The sequence below is a fragment of the Chiloscyllium punctatum genome, chromosome 41 (assembly GCF_047496795.1).
Source record: "Chiloscyllium punctatum isolate Juve2018m chromosome 41, sChiPun1.3, whole genome shotgun sequence".
Lineage (NCBI taxonomy): Eukaryota > Metazoa > Chordata > Chondrichthyes > Orectolobiformes > Hemiscylliidae > Chiloscyllium > Chiloscyllium punctatum.
The window spans coordinates 62503306-62524694 of NC_092779.1; the positions used below are offsets into that span (position 1 = coordinate 62503306).

Genomic DNA, 21389 nt, shown 5'->3' on the forward strand with positions numbered 1-21389 from the left:
TCAGTTTAATGAAGGTGGAGGGATCAGTTTGAACCCAACGCAAGAAGAGATTGCCTCTTTCTGTGCATTTTCACTGGGGAGTGTTCAGCTGTGAACTATTCTTTTCTGTATAAGGGGAGACTGATTTAAATTCTCACCGAGCAACTTTCAACCCGAAACAAATTACGCTGATGGAATAGTTAATGAACTGCAGATTTGGATTTGAAGAGCAGTGTCTGCGCTGTCTCCGTGGATTAATGAGTTAAAGCGCCTGGTCATAACCAGACCAGGATGGTGTCAAATCCTGGCCTTGCATGTCCTATATATTGAAGGTTCGTTGTTTAACCATCCCGTAAATGCCATTGTGTTGACCCACCATACCGAAAGAGACGGCTCAGCATCCTTCTGGTGTTTGAGCTCAGCCCATTGGGATTTCATGTTCCCACGTCCTACCGCCTCCTGTGGCCCCATCAGTCAATGCTCGATCTTTCTAATTCCACTTTTATTCTCCCTCCTTCATTCCCACATTGTTGGGAATAACGAGGTGAGGCAGGAGACACAGCAGATATCCCAGCAATGTTGTGGGAATGGCACACACACTGCAAGATGATACCCCTCCTTTTCTGCTGTCACCATTCATTCGTTCAACTGAAGCAAAGGCTTCACTTCAATCGTATAATTGGGGTGAAATTGTTTTTGTTTGGTGGATTATGAATTCTATTAAGAATTGTAAAAGCTCATCATATTTTGAGTGAAGAGATGTCACCTTACCACAGGCCTCAGTGACATAGACTCTACCCGGAGAATGTGAGGACAGTTCTACACACTCTAGTCAGGGGCGGGGAAAGTCCGTTAGTAGGTCTACTCTCAAACTATCTCCGAATGTCAGACTTTTCAAAGAGCAGGAATAGAAAATAAGGGATATTGATAGACAGAGAGTGGGAGCATGTGGAAGAGAGTGAGGTGGATACACAGAGGAAATGATAGACGAGTAGAGACGCATATTGAGGGCGAGCCTGAAAATAGAAACTCTCCATTTAAAATGGGTGCTCACTGACAGAAAGGGGAATAAAAAAGAACAATTGAAGGCCAGCGTTTCACCAGCTCAAGGCAACGGAATCAGCATTACACCCGGAAAAGTCGGTTGAAATTCAGAAAGTTGACATTTCTCGGCTAATATAATATTCTGATAAATATGCTGATTTGCTAAGTAAAACTGACAATTACTTGAGCATTAAAACAATAAAATGCATTACTATCCTGGTTCTGACGATCTGAAACATTAAACCTGTTTCTCTCCACAGATGCTGCCAAGTCTGCCGAGTTTCTCTGTCAATTTCCGTTTCTGATTCCGAATTCCAGCATTCGCAGTGCTTTGTTTAAAGTTACTCTGTATTAAGTATGGGACAACACTTGATCAATTGTCAGCTCCATACTTCATTCCCTGCTTCGGGAAGGCTGACCCCACGATTAATGGGACGAGGAAAACTCCACTTGCTGCAACAGTGAGAAAACTGAATCCTCACCAGGAGGCGAACAGGGAAAGCAAAAAGAAAAGGCACTTTGTGTTTTCATCAGGAAACCGCTTTTGTCTTTTCATCTGTGATCATTTTAGCTGCAGATTAGTTTCTCCCTTTCTCCCGATTTTTACAGCGTGAATAAGACCTTTCGGCCCATCTGCAGTGTGGGTCATTGGACTTCCATCTATTCTAGTCCCAATTCCCATAATCCTGCGTTTCTGATGTTACCAGGGTGAATCTAAATGGGATTCTCCCTGTGACCTTAAATGACCCAACAATGGGACTGAAGTTGGACATTGTCACATTATGTTGTATCACCGCCGAGGAACTCAACCTCATATTAACCCACAGATGGAAACAAACAGAGGTCTCAGGATTAGTCCCGTTCCATATGCTTCACATCCGCCAGTTTCTCCGACCAGCTCACCGCAGCTGGTCAAAGAGGTCTGCAGCACAGAAAATGCCCTTCGGCCCATCAAGTCTGCACCAGTCGAAGACTGACCCCTGACTGCTTCCATCTCGTTTTCCAACGGTTGGCTCGTAGCTCCAACAAAGTCGGGATGGAATTGTTCAACTCATAATGCCTCAACTTTCTCTGGGGATTTCTGTGTGTTGTACCCTGAAAGGCAGAGGGTTACACATTACCCCCATTCCCACCCTGTCTGAAATGTCTTTATTTTCCCTTCTCCTGTGTTTTGTATGTGAAAGATGAAGACAGGGTGTATTCTCCCTTTTTATTTGTTGTCATTACTGAATCGTAACCGGTAGGATTCCAGGCTGTGGGGGTAAAGCCCAATGAATTTCAAGTCCATTGCCTCAAACACGCATCGACGATTCCAGAACCACACTGTCCTCTTCATTTTCCAGGTGTCTCTCATTGTGGAGCTGAGGAAGAGTGAATCATTATCGGCTTGGTTTGAATCCAATCACTTCACAGTTTGTAAAAGCGTTACATTTTGGTGCATGGTGGGTCTGGTTGTATCATCCTGATAGATGGAACGGACATTCAATTTAAACCAAGAACAGGAATTGCAAGATAAACTCAGCAGATCTTACAGCATCTATGCAGAGAAAATCAGAGACAACATTTCAAAACTTCATCCGAACTCGGTAATCTCCCACAGGTCCTGCCAAACCCGTTAGATTCGACAGCAGCTTCTGCTTTTGATTCAGATTCCAAGAATCCACAGTTCTTTACATGAACCATTAAAGCAATGCAGAAACTTCTTTGTGGATCCTCACACGAAAGGGTTCCGATGGGGAGAACATTTTCCTGACCCCACTGGACACACGAAACTGTGCAGCATCCAAAACAGATGCAGCAAGAACAACCATCGCTGTCGCCCTGGGGGCACTTGAACCAGGAACCTTTCATTTAACAGCCCAATGCGCTGAAACCTCTAACCTAACACCTTGCACGATCCTCTAAAGCAGGCTGTGACTGACTTCTCACTTCAGTCTGCCCTTCCCAGAACGCCAACTGTCCTCTATCAGTTTTACTTTGCCAGATTATAGACTGGGACATTCATTATGGCGACATGGGAACAGTCTGATCCCACCCACTACAGACACACCCATGTCACTGGGAACCAGCTCCCCTCCAACCGGGACCATCTCCCTTCGAGCCTCCCAGTGTCTTGTGTGGTCCCGAGTTATTTCATTGATCTAGAGTCCAGATGAGATTTGTATTCCTCATGTACAGGAACGAGAATTCTTTCAATGTCTCCGATCAGTTTATGTGGCGTCCTCTTAAAGAAGGGGAAGGTGTCTTGGCTGTTTCTGCTCAGCCTGACAGTTCGCCCTTCTTCATTCTCCTCTGATTCCATTTCCCAAAGAGTTCCCGAAGATTCACAAAGCTGGAAACTGTGTGATACGGGTTGCGCCTTTAACATTTGTGCACCTGCCAACTGACGATATTTTCCCAAAATCTCTTCACAATCCTCTGTCTTACACCGTGTCCAGGGATGAGAAATCCCGTTTTGTGGAGAGATTCCCGAGGCTGGTGAGTTTCTCTTTGGAGTAAAGATGGTTAACCGGCAATTTCCTGCGGCTGTTTATAATGATGGGAGTGGGAACCGTGGGCCTGGGCACTTTGACGAGCAGGACCAAGTGTTACCCCTGACCAGAGGCAGTGAACAGAGGGACTGGGATTAAAGGAATCTCATGAAAAGCAGCACTTCTGTGCAGTACATTCACAGAATACTGCAGGAGCTCGATGGGTCTAGCAGTATCTGTGAAAAGAGAAACAGGAATAACGGTTGGAGTGTGGGATATTTCTGATTAGGAACTCGATCAGCCTGTGTCTAATCAAATAACTGGCCTGACTTTGCTGACATGGGATTTCTGAAGTCTGAGTGAGAATGTGCCCGACAGGAAGTTGTTCAAGATGGAGTCGGCAGGATTTGACCCTGCGTGGGGACACATCAATGGATTAATAACCCATCGCCTTAATCTCTCTGCCCCGAATACCTTTGCGTACAAGTGCCTTAATATTTCTCCTAGAATGGAGAGTTGTAACCTGAAACACCAGTATTTGTCCTGTCCGCAGCAAGACCCCAGTATTCGCTGTCACCCTCTCTTGGTTCAGAACGGAGGAGGATGCTGGGAGATCAAGTTGAATGACACCCACATTGATGATAGGTAAAGGGGATGGGAAGGATCCATTTTCATGTACAGAGAGCTTCATAAACACAGCAGTGAACCGAGTGTCCTTGTGTTTGACTAGCACTTACACCGCCAGCTGAATTACAGCCATTGAAGTGCTCTTGAAGAAGACTCTCCATTGGCCAATCTAATGTGTAAAATCAGCTCTAATTGGTTAATCAGATGTCAAAATATGAAATGTTTTCAAATGCTCACAGCTGGCAGTAGAGAGTGTAGATCTACCTTCAGGGGTTCATTCTGCTCTGATTTACACCCAGGATAATGTGGGACTAGAGGGTCTCATCACAGCGGAAGGGGTCAAACATTGAAGACTCTGATGGGGAGGATATTCTCTCTATGAGAGGGGAGCAAATCAGTGCAATTCTTTCCAACAGAGGGCCGTCAGGGCTGAGATAGACAGACATTTAGTCAATTCACCATCAAGGGCCAGGGAGATAAGGCTGAGAAGGGGAGTTGAGGATTAAACAAATCAGCCCGTGATCTCATTGAAAACTCGCCGACTTGATCGGCAAAAAATGCTTCCAACTGCTCTAATATCTTTGCTGTCACTTGGAAGATGCTAAACCCCACTGTAAACGAAGGAAAGCACAAAGTTAGGAAGAGATGACTGCAGGCAAACGGAGTCACAATTATTTATTGCTAGGAAAATCAAACTGTCAATTTACCAGATTTCTTTGCTAAAGTGGGCGGTAGAGTTGATCAAGGGAGCTGTTGATTTGAGTGTTCTTAGATATGAAACAAATAAAGGTCAGTGACATTTGTTTTCTGGCAAAATACATGGCCTTTTCTGATGCTCACAATGAAAGAGATGGTTTCCATGAAAAGACAGAGACTAAGTCACCTTTAAAGTAATCGATGGCCAAGATATGGCTCGCGTTGTTCTATGGGACATATGTGATTTATTGATTATTGTTCTCCAAACTTCCTTTATAATGGAACCGGGAGTGGGAGCGGGGAATTAAACCCACGCATGTTTTTTGCTATCTTTTATCACTCACACACAGTGTTTATTTCTTGTACATTTTATTTCACATTGTGGTTACTGCGAGTGGGCTTGTAAACTGCATCTGCTGGTGAGTTCTTTCCTCACTCTTCCTAATCTCTTCCAAAACACATTCTGCATTCTTATCTCCTGAATGAAGGTAATCTCTAACCATTGTACGAGTGTCACTAAAACCTCGGCATTTTACACGACTCTGTATGTCATCTCCCAATATTAATTGACACTTTACTGTGCTGCAATTCTGCATAATTTGAGAAAAACAAAATAGAGACTGGCGGACCTGGGTTTCCAACGCACGTTATTGCAGCTAAACCGCAGATGACTGACCACAATCCGATCATGGAAACACACACCGATCCATCAGGTAACACAGAATAAGCTCAGCACTAGAGGACATGTCAGGATCAGCACCAGAAACACAACAGAAATATTTCTCTGCGCTGCTATGGTGGATGTATTTCTCAATGAGCAATCGAGAGTCACATGTGTTCCATGAGGAGTGACGTCACACCCGGAAGTAACCAGTGTCACAGACGGTCATGTGATCCAAGTTCCAAGTCCCGGTATCCGAGACACTCAGTTCCCTGTGGATAGCTCCAAGGAACAGCCGTCCGTGGAGTTTATGGGTTAGTTGAACTTTATGAATGCAGCTCGCTAGTTGTCGGCCTGTTTCTCCGATATAGTGTTTCATGCAGTCGCTGCGTGGAATCTACACAACCAGGATTGTACATGATGGGTATTGGGTGTTGTGTTCTGGGGAGTTTTGTCTGAGCAAGGCTGTCGGTTTATGTGTCTGTTGTAACCCAGTGTGTTCAGAGGAGTCTGACTGTCAGTTCCCAGCAATTTATTTTAATAAAGGGGAGTATCCTTTTCAAATTGCCTGGTGACATATCCTCGTTGCGAATTTCGTGTGCCAGATATCTGGGAATGAAATCGTGGGGATATCCATTCTTGGCAAAGAAATTGTGTGACAGTCCCGAATTGTCACGGACCAGCTGTCCCGAGCAGCAATCCGTCCAGACGGCAAGGTTTGGTGAGAACAGCACAATAGTAATAGGACAGGGCAAACAGAAGGCAGCCAGAGAATTTCTAGAAGCAGGGCACTCATCCGCGGATTCCAGCAATAAACAGATTCATCTGGACCCAGTCTGTAACCCCAAAAACAGGAAGGAGCGGGAATGAAACCAAATCAATTCCAACTACCACAGGACAGCAGCGCTTCACAACAGACTCTGCAGCCCTGAGGATGGCACCCAGAAATGTGAGGAAAATGCTGCAAACCATCTTCCCAGCTCCGCCAAACATTCCAACACCAACTCCAGGAGGTACACGGGCTCCACATCTTTCTGCTCCAAAACGCTCCGGTTTTCTACAGCAGAGTATTGTACCCTGAACCCCCGGGAACAAGGTGAGGATGCCAACCCGTACACGGCCAGGAACGGCAGTGAGAGCGATGGTAACAGCTGCCATTGTCGTATGGACAGCCACAAACACTCCCTTTGAAAAGAACTTTGTCCATATGAAAATCTGTGCAGCAGTATAACCCGGGGCCCAAACAGACTGTGCTGGGGATTTATATTCCAGACAATTTACGGTGGGCAGCGTTTTCCCTGAAAGTGAGTGGGGATTGATATTTCATTGCTGATGTGAAACCAGATCCTACACTGAATCTGCTCGCCGGTTTTTGTTGCTGTGGTGAAACGGTGGACAATCACGGTGTGAAACCTTGTTATCGCTCTCTGGATTCCTTCATTCCTGTCCTGGTCAGGGAGGCTGGGGATTGGTCCCCTCCATCAGATGGAGGGACCAGCGCATTGTTGACCCAATTGAATCAAGAATGGAATTGGTCATCTTCATTTCTCATGGTTCATTGTTGTTCTGTTTTGTTGGATGTTACTTGAGCACTTTCTGGGACTTGACAATGCATTAAAGCTGCAGTATGTTTGGAAGCACGGTTTGGAATCGTCTCGCTGACATTTGTGTGAGCAGTACATGACATAGACGACTCGCACTCCCTCAAAGTCAGCATGCCAGTGCGTCTGGGAATGGTTCCGCCTTTTCTGTTTTGCTTCTGTCCCACGCTAAGAGCTGTCAGTTTTTGGATTCGCTGGAGTGCTGAGGGGGTAACAAAATTTGCGTGGTATTTTTCTTCAGGCCAAACTCCACCTCCAGGAAAAATAGCCAAACGCACTGAGTAACAAACAGCACGCATCTTTTAGCGAATGGTCTATTCAAGCTGGTGTCAGCTTCTGGAGCGTCTCAGAGTTGCCAAGCACGGAAACAGACCCTGCTATCTAACTTGCCACTGCTAAACATATAACCGAAATTAATCTAACCAATATTTGCAAAAAATTGTCCCCTAATCTCTCCGAACCCTTTGAAATGTTGTGAGCGCAACAGTCTCTGCCCCTAAATATGTCAATTCATTCTGTACACACGGAAATGTCTGTGTTCAAAACAAGTGTCCTTCACATCCCCTTTAAATGTTACTGTTCTCACATTAAGCCAATGTTATCTCGATCTGAACTCATGTGCCTTGTGAAAAATTACTCCCTGACTGTATTCTCTGTCTGTCTGCCTCATGTCTTTATAAAATTCTGTCAGGCCATTCCTCAGCCCTGAAGCTCCAGGGAAAACTGTCGAAGCCAATTCAGCTTCGTGCTAATGTCCAAACAGTGCAAACCTTGCAAACCCTTTCAAATAGTTTCGAAATTGCACCACAATCGTTACTGAATGCGCGATTTGTTCGTGACTGAAATGAAGCGATGCTGAAACACGAGTAATGAGAATTTTGACAATCGCTTCCTGTTAGGCAGCGTGGCCGAGTGATCTGCGGCTTTGGATTTGCACTTCAGTCTCGATCGAGTCGCGGGTTCTAGATTCACCGCTGTTTTGCTGCAGGCACATGAACATTGCAGGCCCTGCCACGTTTTAGTTTTTGTGTTTGCAGCTGCTCAGGCCTCTGATCCAGACTGACTCTGAAAACAGTGTGAGCCCTTGCAGTCGAAGCCTCCTCAACCACTCTGCTTTCGGATATATGCGTAGCCAGTTTCTGTGTCTCAAATAGTCAGTACGTTTGTCTGGAAGTTTGGTGTTTCGAGCCAGCCCTTCGTACCGAGCTTCAATTATTCCAGTTCAAGCATTGAGACCAACCATGTCCCGACACTGCAACCACGAGAACTCATCCGAGTCTGCAGCTGGATGTGGCCCCAATCTCTCCAAGGTCCCGCTGCCAACTGAAAGCGGCTACTGCAGCTTCAATAAGCGGCTTCTTGCTCAGCTCTGGGACACAGCACATGGAAAATCCTTCCCCAGGAACGGCTCTTCCCGTGTGAAAGGGACAACCATTCCACTTTAAATTGGACACGGCTTCAGAGGATTGTTCCTGTTCTTGGAACGTTTCATAAACAAAACTCCTGTCTCGCAAATAAGAAGTGGGAAAAGTTGTTGGCAGGAAGAATAGAGAAAGTGTTGACTGTGAGGACTCTGTCTCGTCAGCAGGTGGGATTCCTTACACTCCAAACAGGAATGATTGGGTTTCCTTAGGGAATTTCCCAATTGATTGGGAAATTGATTGGGAAATCAATTGATTGATTGATTTCCCAAGCGACATAAAGATGAGGATAAAAATATGCAAATATTTATATTGAGTCTTAAATCCAGAGACAAGTGCTAAATAGATAATAATGTTCTGAAGGAATAATAGCTGAGAAATGGAAAATGTAAATGATGACATTTGTGATTGGGAGGAATGAACTGGATCCTTGTAAATTGCAATGCCGGGTGAAATATGCTCAGTATGAAATCACACACTCATCAATCGTGAGCCAGGCCCAGTTACTTTAGTCCGAGAGCATGAGATGCTTAATCTCAGGGCCGTAGGTTCAAGCCTCCCGATGGGCCCTTTCCCTCCTTTAAAGAAATCCAGCTCTCTGCTCCCCTTGCAGTATTGTAACCCAGTGTAGGGGTTGGTTTGGACACGTCGATCCGACTGTGTTTGATCACACCTCGGTTTCTGAGTGAAAGCTGTCTCCACTTGCCCATAAGATGGAATCCCATCTGCTGACGAGACAGAGTCCTCACAGTCAACACTCTCTCTATTCTTCCTGCCAACAACTTTTCCCACTTCTTATTTGCGAGACAGGAGTTTTGTTTATGAAACGTTCCAAGAACAGGAACAATCCTCTGAAGCCGTGTCCAATATAAAGTGGAATGGTTGTCCCTTTCACACGGGAAGAGCCGTTCCTGGGGAAGGATTTTCCAGGTGTTGTGTCCCAGGGCTGAGCAGGAAGCCGCTGATTGAAGCTGCAGTCGCCGCTTTCTGTTGGCAGCGGGGCCTTGGAGAGATTGGGGCCACATCCAGCTGCAGGCTCGGGTGGGTTCTCGTGTCGGGACATGGTTGGTCTCAATGCTTGAACTGAAATAATTGAGGGTCGGTGCTAAAGGCGGGCTCGAACCACCAAACTTCCAGCCAAATGCACTGACTATTTGAGATATGCAGATATCCGAAAGCAGAGGGGTTGAGGAGGGCACGACAGCAAGGACTCACACTGTTTTCAGACTCAGTCGGAATGAGTTGACCTGAGCAGCGGCAAACACAACAACGAAGACGCAGAGTTACGGCTCTCTTCAACTGCCTGTAGCATAACAACCGCGATTTTGGTAGCGGTGGGATTCGAACCCACGACTCGATAGAGACTGGAGCTTAAATCCAGCGCGTTATACCACTCGGCCACACTACCACAGAGGCGCAGTGTGCCAAAATCTCATTACTAGCGTTTCAGCGTCGATTCACTTCAGGCACGAACAGATCACGCATTCAGTAACGAACGTGGTGCAATTTCGAAAGTATTTGAAAGGGTTTCCAAGGTTTGCACTGTTTGGACAATAGCAAGAAGCTGAATTGTCTTCGACAGTTTTCCCTGGAACTTCAGGGCTGAGGAATGGCCTTACAGAATTTTAAAGTCATGAGGCAGACGGACAGGGAAAAGAGTCAGGGAGTAATTTTTCACAAGGCACATGAGTTCAAAGCGAGATTACATTGGTTTAATATGAGAACAGTAACATTTAAAGGGGATGTGAGGGACACTTGTTTTGAACACAGACATTTCCGTGTGTACAGAATGAATTGCCATATTTAGTGTCAGAGACTGGTGCGCTCACAACATTTCAAAGGCAGCTGAAAGGGTTCGGAGAGATAAGGGACAAATTTTTGCAAATATTGGTTAGATTAATTTCGGTTATCTGTTTAGCAGTGGCAAGTTAGATAGCAGGGTCTGTTTCCGTGCTTGGCAACTCTGAGACGCTCCAGAAGCTGACACCAGCTTGAATTGACCATTTACTAAAAAACGCGTGGTGTTTGTTACTCAGCGTGTTGGGCTATTTTTCCTGGAGGGTGGAGTTTGGCCTGAAGAAAAATACCACACAAATTGTGTTACCCCCTCAGCACTCCAGCGAATCCAAAAACTGACAGCTCTTAGCGTGGAACAGAAGCAAAACAGAAAAGGCGGCCCCATTGCCAGACACACTGGCATGCTGACTTTGAGGGAGTGCGAGTCGTCTATGTCATGTACTGCTCACACAAATGGCAGCGAGACGATTCCAAACCGTGCTTCCAAACAGACTGGAGCTTTAATGCATTGTCAAGTCCCAGAAAGTGCTCAAGTAACATCCAACAAAACAGAACAACAATGAACCATGAGAAGTGAAGATGACCAATTCCATTCTTGATTCAATTGGGTCAACAATGCGCTGGTCCCTCCATGTGATGGAGAGGACCAATCCCCAGCCTCCCTGACCAGGACAGGAATGAAGGAATCCAGAGAGCGATAACAAGGTTTCACACCGTGATTGTCCACCGTTTCACCACAGCAACACAAACCGGCGAGCAGATTCAGTGTAGGATCTGGTTTCACATCATCAATGAAATATCAATCCCCACTCACTTTCAGGGAAAACGGTGCCCACCGTAAATTGTCTGGAATATGAATCCCCAGCGCAGTCTGTTTGGGCCCCGGGTTATACTGCTGCACAGACTTTCATATGGACAAAGTCCTTTTCAAAGGGAGTGTTTGTGGCTGTCCATACGACAATGGCAGCTGTTACCCTCACTCTCACTGCCGTTCCTGGCCGTGTACGGGTTGGTATCCTCACCTTGGTCCTGGGGGTTCAGGGTACAATACTCTGCTGGAGAATACCGGAGTGTTTTGGAGCAGAAAGATGTGGAGTCCGTGTGCCTCCTGGAATTGGTGTTGGAATGTTTGGCGGAGCTGGGAAGATGGTTTGCAGCATTTTCCTCACATTTCTGGGTGCCATCCTCAGGGCTGCAGAGTCTGTTGTGAAGCGCTGCTGTCCTGGGGCAGTTGGAATTGATTTGGTTTCATTCCCGCTGCTTCCGGTTTTTGGGGTTACAGACTGGGTCCAGAAGAATCTGTTTATTGATGGAATCCGCGGATGAGTGCCCTGCTTCGAGAAATTCTCTGTCTGCCTTCTGTTTGCCCTGTCCTATTACTATTGTGCTGTTCTCACCAAACCTTGCCGTCTGGACGGATTGCTACTCGGGACAGCTGGTCCGTGACAATTCGGGACTGTCACACAATTTCTTTGCCAAGAATGGATATCCCCATGATTTCATTCCCAGATATCTGGCACACGAAATTCGCAACGAGGATATGTCACCAGGCAATTTGAAAAGGATACTCCCCTTTATTAAAATAAATTGCTGGGAACTGACAGTCAGACTCCTCTGAACACACTGGGTTACAACAGACACATAAACCGACAGCCTTGCTCAGACAAAACTCCCCAGAACACAACACCCAATACCCATCATGTACAAACCTGGTTGTGTAGATTCCACGCAGCGACTGCATGAAACACTATATCGGAGAAACAGGCCGACAACTAGCGAGCTGCATTCATAAAGTTCAACTAACCCATAAACTCCACGGACGGCTGTTCCTTGGAGCTATCCACAGGGAACTGAGTGTCTCGGATACCGGGACTTGGAACTTGGATCACATGACCGTCTGTGACACTGGTTACTTCCGGGTGTGACGTCACTCCTGAGGGAACACATGTGACTCTCGATTGCTCATTGAGAAATACATCCATCATAGCAGCGCAGAGAAATATTTCTGTTGTGTTTCTGGTGCTGATCCTGACATGTCCTCTAGTGCTGAGCTTATTCTGTGTTACCTGATGGATCGGTGTGTGTTTCCATGATCGGATTGTGGTCAGTCATCTGCGGTTTAGCTGCAATAACGTGCGTTGGAATCCCAGGTCCGCCAGTCTCTATTTTGTTTTTCTCAAATTATGCAGAATTGCAGCACAGTAAAGTGTCAATTAATATTGGGAGATGACATACAGAGTCGTGTAAAATGCCGAGGTTTTAGTGACACTTGTACAATGGTTAGAGATTACCTTCATTCAGGAGATAAGAATGCAGAATGTGTTTTGGAAGAGATTAGGAAGAGTGAGGAAAGAACTCACCAGCAGATGCAGTTTACAAGCCCACTCGCAGTAACCACAATGTGAAATAAAATGTACAAGAAATAAACACTGTGTGTGAGTGATAAAAGATAGCAAAAAACATGCGTGGGTTTAATTCCCCGCTCCCACTCCCGGTTCCATTATAAAGGAAGTTTGGAGAACAATAATCAATAAATCACATCTGTCCCATAGAACAACGCGAGCCATATCTTGGCCATCGATTACTTTACAGGTGACTTAGTCTCTGTCTTTTCATGGAAACCATCTCTTTCATTGTGAGCATCAGAAAAGGCCATGTATTTTGCCAGAAAACAAATGTCACTGACCTTTATTTGTTTCATATCTAAGAACACTCAAATCAACAGCTCCCTTGATCAACTCTACCGCCCACTTTAGCAAAGAAATCTGGTAAATTGACAGTTTGATTTTCCTAGCAATAAATAATTGTGACTCCGTTTGCCTGCAGTCATCTCTTCCTAACTTTGTGATTTCCTTCGTTTACAGTGGGGTTTAGCATCTTCCAAGTGACAGCAAAGATATTAGAGCAGTTGGAAGCATTTTTTGCCGATCAAGTCGGCGAGTTTTCAATGAGATCACGGGCTGATTTGTTTAATCCTCAACTCCCCCTCTCAGCCTTATCTCCCTGGCCCTTGATGGTGAATTGACTAAATGTCTGTCTATCTCAGCCTTGAAAATACCGAGCCCTGACGGCCCTCAGTTGGAAAGAATTCCACTGATTTGCTCCCCTCTCATAGAGAGAATATCCTCCCCATCAGAGTCTTCAATGTTTGACCCCTTCCGCTGTGATGAGACCCTCTAGTCCCACATTATCCTGGGTGTAAATCAGAGCAGAATGAACCCCTGAAGGTAGATCTACACTCTCTACTGCCAGCTGTGAGCATTTGAAAACATTTCATATTTTGACATCTGATTAACCAATTAGAGCTGATTTTACACATTAGATTGGCCAATGGAGAGTCTTCTTCAAGAGCACTTCAATGGCTGTAATTCAGCTGGCGGTGTAAGTGCTAGTCAAACACAAGGACACTCGGTGCACTGCTGTGTTTATGAAGCTCTCTGTACATGAAAATGGATCCTTCCCATCCCCTTTACCTCTCATCAATGTGGGTGTCATTCAACTTGATCTCCCAGCATCCTCCTCCGTTCTGAACCAAGAGAGGGTGACAGCGAATACTGGGGTCATGCTGCGGACAGGACAAGTCAAATACTGGTGTTTCAGGTTACAACTCTCCACTCTAGGAGAAATATTAAGGCACTTGTACGCAAAGGTATTCGGGGCAGAGAGATTAAGGCGATGGGTTATTAATCCATTGATGTGTCCCCACGCAGGGTCAAATCCTGCCGACTCCATCTTGAACAACTTCCTGTCGGGCACATTCTCACTCAGACTTCAGAAATCCCATGTCAGCAAAGTCAGGCCAGTTATTTGATTAGACACAGGCTGATCGAGTTCCTAATCAGAAATATCCCACACTCCAACCGTTATTCCTGTTTCTCTTTTCACAGATACTGCTAGACCCATCGAGCTCCTGCAGTATTCTGTGAATGTACTGCACAGAAGTGCTGCTTTTCATGAGATTCCTTTAATCCCAGTCCCTCTGTTCACTGCCTCTGGTCAGGGGTAACACTTGGTCCTGCTCGTCAAAGTGCCCATGCCCACCGTTCCCACTCCCATCATTATAAACAGCCGCAGGAAATTGCCGGTTAACCATCTTTACTCCAAAGAGAAACTCACCAGCCTCGGGAATCTCTCCACAAAACGGGATTTCTCATCCCTGGACACGGTGTAAGACAGAGGATTGTGAAGAGATTTTGGGAAAATATCGTCAGTTGGCAGGTGCACAAATGTTAAAGGCGCAACCCGTATCACACAGTTTCCAGCTTTGTGAATCTTCGGGAACTCTTTGGGAAATGGAATCAGAGGAGAATGAAGAAGGGCGAACTGTCAGGCTGAGCAGAAACAGCCAAGACACCTTCCCCTTCTTTAAGAGGACGCCACATAAACTGATCGGAGACATTGAAAGAATTCTCGCTCCTGTACATGAGGAATACAAATCTCATCTGGACTCTAGATCAATGAAATAACTCGGGACCACACAAGACACTGGGAGGCTCGAAGGGAGATGGTCCCGGTTGGAGGGGAGCTGGTTCCCAGTGACATGGGTGTGTCTGTAGTGGGTGGGATCAGACTGTTCCCATGTCGCCATAATGAATGTCCCAGTCTATAATCTGGCAAAGTAAAACTGATAGAGGACAGTTGGCGTTCTGGGAAGGGCAGACTGAAGTGAGAAGTCAGTCACAGCCTGCTTTAGAGGATCGTGCAAGGTGTTAGGTTAGAGGTTTCAGCGCATTCGACTGTTAAATGAAAGGTTCCTCGTTCAAGAGCCCCCAGGGCGACAGCGATGGTTGTTCTTGCTGCATCTGAGTTGGATGATGCACAGTTTCGTGTGTCGAGTGGGGTCAGGAAAATGTTCTCCAAACGGAACCCTTTCGTGTGAGGAACCACAAAGAAGTTTCTGCATTGCTTTAATGGTTCATGTAAAGAACTGTGGATTCTTGGAATCTGAATCAAAAGCAGAAGCTGCTGTCGAATCTAACGGGTTTGGCAGGACCTGTGGGAGATTACCGAGTTCTGATGAAGTTTTGAAATGTTGTCTCTGATTTTCTCTGCATAGATGCTGTAAGATCTGCTGAGTTTATCTTGCAATTCCTGTTCTTGGTTATAAATGAATGTCCGTTCCATCTATCAGGATGATACAACCAGACCCACCATGCACCAAAATGTAACGCTTTTACAAACTGTGAAGTGATTGGATTCAAACCAAGCCGATAATGATTCACTCTTCCTCAGCTCCACAATGAGAGGCACCTGGAAAATGAAGAGGACAGTGTGGTTCTGTAATCGTCGATGCGTGTTTGAGGCAATGGACTTGAAATTCATTGGGCTTTACCCCCACAGCCTGGAATCCTCCCGGTTACGATTCAGTAATGTCAACAAATAAAAAGGGAGATTACACCCTGTCTTCATCTTTCACATACAAGACACAGGAGAAGGGAAAAAAGACATTTCAGACAGGTTGGGAATGGGGGTAATGTGTAACCCTCTGCCTTTCAGGGTACAACACACAGAAATCCCCAGAGAAAGTTGAGGCATTATGAGTTGAACAATTCCATCCCGACTTTGTTGGAGCTACGAGCCAACCGTTGGAAAACGAGATGGAAGCAGTCAGGGGTCAGTCTTCGACTGGTGCAGACTTGATGGGCCGAAGGGCATTTTCTGTGCTGCAGACCTCTTTGACCAGCTGCGGTGAGCTGGTCGGAGAAACTGGCGGATGTGAAGCATATGGAACGGGACTAATCCTGAGACCTCTGTTTGTTTCCATCTGTGGGTTAATATGAGGTTGAGTTCCTCGGCGGTGATACAACATAATGTGACAATGTCCAACTTCAGTCCCATTGTTGGGTCATTTAAGGTCACAGGGAGAATCCCATTTAGATTCACCCTGGTAACATCAGAAACGCAGGATTATGGGAATTGGGACTAGAATAGATGGAAGACCAATGACCCACACTGCAGATGGGCCGAAAGGTCTTATTCACGCTGTAAAAATCAGAAGAAAGGGAGAAACTAATCTGCAGCTAAAATGATCACAGATGAAAAGACAAAAGCGGTTTCCTGATGAAAACACACAGTGCCTTTTCTTTTTGCTTTCCCTGTTCGCCTCCTGGTGAGGATTCAGTTTTCTCACTGTTGCAGCAAGTGGAGTTTTCCTCGTCCCATTAATCGTGGGGTCAGCCTTCCCGAAGCAGGGAATGAAGTATGGAGCTGACAATTGATCAAGTGTTGTCCCATACTTAATACAGAGTAACTTTAAACAAAGCACTGCGAATACTGGAATTCGGAATCAGAAACGGAAATTGACAGAGAATCTCGGCAGACTTGGCAGCATCTGTGGAGAGAAACAGGTTTAATGTTTCAGATCGACAGAACCAGGATAGTAATGCATTTTATTGTTTTAATGCTCAAGTAATTGTCAGTTTTACTTAGCAAATCAGCATATTTATCAGAATATTATATTAGCCGAGAAATGTCAACTTTCTGAATTTCAACCGACTTTTCCGGGTGTAATGCTGATTCCGTTGCCTTGAGCTGGTGAAACGCTGGCCTTCAATTGTTCTTTTTTATTCCCCTTTCTGTCAGTGAGCAACCATTTTAAATGGAGAGTTTCTATTCCGTTGCCTTGAGCTGGTGAAACGCTGGCCTTCAATTGTTCTTTTTTATTCCCCTTTCTGTCAGTGAGCACCCATTTTAAATGGAGAGTTTCTATTTTCAGGCTCGCCCTCAATATGCGTCTCTACTCGTCTATCATTTCCTCTGTGTATCCACCTCACTCTCTTCCACATTCTCCCACTCTCTGTCTATCAATATCCCTTATTTTCTATTCCTGCTCTTTGAAATGTCTGACATTCGGAGATAGTTTGAGAGTAGACCTACCAACGGACTTTCCCCGCCCCTGACTAGAGTGTGTAGAACTGTCCTCACATTCTCCGGATAGAGTCTATGTCACTGAGGCCTGTAATAAGGTGACATCTCTTCACTCAAAATATGATGAGCTTTTACAATTCTTAATAGAATTCATAATCCACCAAACAAAAACACTTTCACCCCAATTATCCGATTTAAGTGAAGTCTTTGCTTCAGTTGAACGAATGAATGGTGACAGCAGAAAAGGAGGGGTATAATCTTGCAGTGTGTGTGCCATTCCCACAACATTGCTGGGATATCTGCAGTGTCTCCTGCCTCACCTCGTTATTCCCAACAAAGTGGGAATGAAGGAGGGAGAATAAAAGTGGAATTAGAAAGATCGAGCATTGACTGATGGGGCCACAGGAGGCGGTAGGACGTGGGAACATGAAATCCCAATGGGCTGAGCTCAAACACCAGAAGGATGCTGAGCCGTCTCTTTCGGTATGGTGGGTCAACACAATGGCATTTACGGGATGGTTAAGTAACGAACCTTCAATATACAGGACATGCAAGGCCAGGATTTGACACCATCCTGGTCTGGTTATGACCAGGCGCTTTAACTCATTAATCCACGGAGACAGCACAGACACTGCTCTCCAAATCCAAATCTGCAGTTCATTAACTATTCAATCAGAGTAACTCGGACATTTGTTTCGGGTTGAAAGTTGCTCGGTGAGAATTTAAATCAGTCTCCCCTTATACAGAAAAGAATAGTTCACAGCTGGACATTCCCCAGTGAAAATGCACAGAAAGAGGCAATCTCTTCTTGCGTTGGGTTCAAACTGATCCCTCCATCTTCATTAAACTGACAGGATAAAGAGGATGTGTTCATCCTCCTGGAGCCCATGAACTGCGTTAATATGTACAGAGGGAATATCACCCCAAGAGAACAGGGTCATTGTGGTGAATGGATCAGGAGTGTTGTGTGAGTCAATACAAACACTGGGCAGTATAGGCTGATCTTTTAGGTCTAACATTGAGCCTTGCTCCACCAGCTCCTCTCTCACTTACTGATTCAAGCCTTCCAGTCGGCTTTACCTTTCATTTTATTTCAATCACCCTGCTCCACTGAATCACTTCTCTCGATCACTTGTAGGTGCCCACCTGGAAGCTGTAGGTATCGCACGGTGGCTCAGTGGTTAACACTGCTGCCTCATAGCGCAAGGGTCTCAAGTTCAATTTCAGCCTGCGGCACCTGTCTGCATGGTGTTTGCACATTCTCCCCGTGTCTGCGTGGGCTTCGTTCCGCAGTCCAAAGCTGTGCGTTTTAGGGTGAATTGGTCATCCTGAATTGCCAAAAATGTTCGGTGCATGAGCCAGAAAGGAAGTGGGTCTCGGTTGGTTCCTCTCAGGAGGGACAGCGTTGGGCCGAATGGCCTGTTTCTGTGCAATAGTGAATCTAATTACCCTGTTCGAAACTCATTCGTGGCGTCGGATACCACTCAATTGGAGAGGAATCCATGTCCATCCCTATTTACTCCAGAGATTGAGATGTTGAGTTACTTTCCAGAACCCTGGAAGAACTCAAGGTACAGCCATGATACTGTGAGGGAGGGAGTTCCAGGATCTAGACCCAAAAGCACTGTCGGAGCAGCGAGATATTTCCAACTCAGAAAGGCGAGGTCCGAGATGGGTGATTTGTGGTTACAGTTCTCTCGTGTATCTGTTGCTATTGTTCTTCTAGATAGATGTAAACAATCACTGGGTTGGTCTGGGTCTGTGTTCTGTGAGGAAACAGGAGTTAGTTTTCAATGAGACAACTCACAAGAAGAGAAATAAATCTTCATTTCCTGACTGGGAATTGTATCCCGGTCTGGGCATTACAAACTCAGACTCCGAACCAGTGACCCGACTGAAGCTGACAGTAACACTTGTGACCTGATCTGTCCAGACTCTGTGTATGATCTTCACGTCATCATCTTCTTCAGCAGCAATGTTTCTCTCTCTAAGTTTCCAAACAATTCATATTGCCGCCCTGGTTTTAATGTGAAGAAAGTGGAGCTGTGCTAACCTGATTTACTGCAGGAAGGTACAGAACAGTTTGATACTAACAGCGGCTCGTTTTGAGGCGTTGATCTGCGGTGATGGGGCGGCCCCAATAAATCCTTCGTTCAAATCGTCTGATTCCAAATTCCATGTTGGAAATGACCAGAGGTTTCTCGCTGAATTTGTTCAGGACCTTGACTGGAAGTGACACTAAATCCAAGTATGAAAGTACATTTCAATGGAGTGCATCATAAGACAGCGCAGTGACTGTGAATAAAATGCTGGAGACGTCCAGCAGAAGAACAGGCGACACAGAAGCAGGTACCTGAGGACAAGTGTATTTGCTTTGCCATTGAAAGGCCCTGTTACACAAAGTGGATAATCTTTGCTGGTTGATTACCTTATGAATGTTGTTTCCCAGATGTCTATGTTTCTATCACATATGGAAAGGTGTCCAGCGTGTGTGTGTGCATCCTGCTAGTGAAGCAATAGATCAAACATCTGACTTTGAATCAGACGACTGTAGGTTTACATCCTACATGTCTCGAGTGTAACGTGATGGTTCAGCCAATTGCATGTTGTCAGTTGCTATTTCCTTCGGTTTTTTTGAGCTGCAGGGATAGGATCAGTGTGTATTCAAATGGAATGTTGCTTTTGGGTCTATTACAGCTCAATGTCAGACAGGTGTATGGCTGGTCCTGTTTTGTCAGGTTCTGAGGATCTGAATGGTTTGGATCAGTGTGGTTTCGAATTTAAAACTTGCATTTCGGTCTATTGTCCATTTTAAATTCCAGCTCTGCTCCACATCTCTCATTGCCTGTCAAACTGGCGAGTGTTCCACCTAAAGCTGCCTTTGTCAGAGAAGCTGTTGTGTGGAGCAGAGAGCGGAAGTGAAGCACAAGGAGCTGGTATGATCCTGAGACATCTGTTCCTCCCGGGATATGTTTCTGTGTGTCTCCCTCTGTGGGTGAAAATGAGGTTCAGGTCCTCAAGGTGGTTCCAACACAGTGTGACCATGTCAGACCTCAGTCCCATTGTCGTGTCGTTTAAATTCACAGTGAGAATCGCATTGATATTTGCTCTGGAAACATCAGGACACATAACATTTTGAGCCCAAACTAGAAACTAGGACTGGAATACATGGATGTCCAATGAGCTACAATGAGCTACAATTCACTCTGTGAAAGCTCGAAGGCAAGGAGGACCTCATCTGCAGAAAGACTGATCAGAAATGAAAAAGCAAAAGTGTTTTTATTCTGAATAAATACAAGGGCGCCTTCTGCCTTCCCTTGTAGTCTAGTAACCAGCATTCGGCGATCTCACCGCCGTGACACGGGTTCTATTCCCGGTCAAGGAATGCGGGCTTTGTTCTGCACACACATCGTGGGAAGAATATTTCTGACCACTTTTCCAAAGCTGGCAGGACATCGGTTTTGTGCCAACCGTTTTAAAGTTGAACAGAAAACCAAGAGATGTAGATGTTGGAAATCTGAACCAAAAACAAGAATTGATGTGCAAACTGAATAATCCTGACAACATCTGTGTTGAGAAACAGAGACAATGATTCACAACGACAGAACCAGATTAGTTCTTCATTTCTAGACCACAATGCCGGGATAGTGGTCAGTTTTATCGCTCGAATGAGGATAGATATCAAAATCTATGTGTTTTTAGCCAGTTAGCAACCATGTCGACCCGAGATCTGATTCCTTTAGGGTCTCCCTCATGATGAGTCTCTAATTTTCTGTCTTTATCTCTGTGTATCCATCTCACCCTTTATCATATTCTTTGACCCTTTATTTGCCAATATCCCTCATTTCCCATTCCTACTCTATGAAAAGGCTGACTTTCAGAGATAGTTTGAGAATGGAGCTGCTGAGAGGTTTTCTGGAACCTGGCAGGAGACTGGAAAACTTGGCTCACACTCTACGGATAATACGTCTGCCGCTTGGATGTGATACAAGGGACCATTTCTTCCACAAATTATTGTAATTAAACTTGCATTCCTTATCCAATGGAAAAAAAACTGCAACAAAGGAGAATATGGAAGCATTAATGATGCTGTAAAATGAATGAATGGCGACAGCAGAGAATGAGGGTGATCCACTCGTGGTTTCTGCGCCATAACCACAACATCCCACGGCCTTTCTGCAGTTTCTCCTGCCTCACCTCGTTATTCCCACCAAACTTGGAATGA

At 45.4% G+C, this 21389-nt stretch overlaps 1 non-coding gene across 1 annotated transcript; it reads right to left on the bottom strand.

Moving 5' to 3' along the window:
• Window positions 1-9826: 9826 nt before the first annotated feature.
• trnal-uaa (transfer RNA leucine (anticodon UAA)) lies at window positions 9827-9908 on the bottom strand. Its single transcript has one exon. It is a non-coding gene; the product is annotated as a tRNA-Leu (tRNA).
• Between the last annotated feature and the right edge of the window lie 11481 nt (window positions 9909-21389).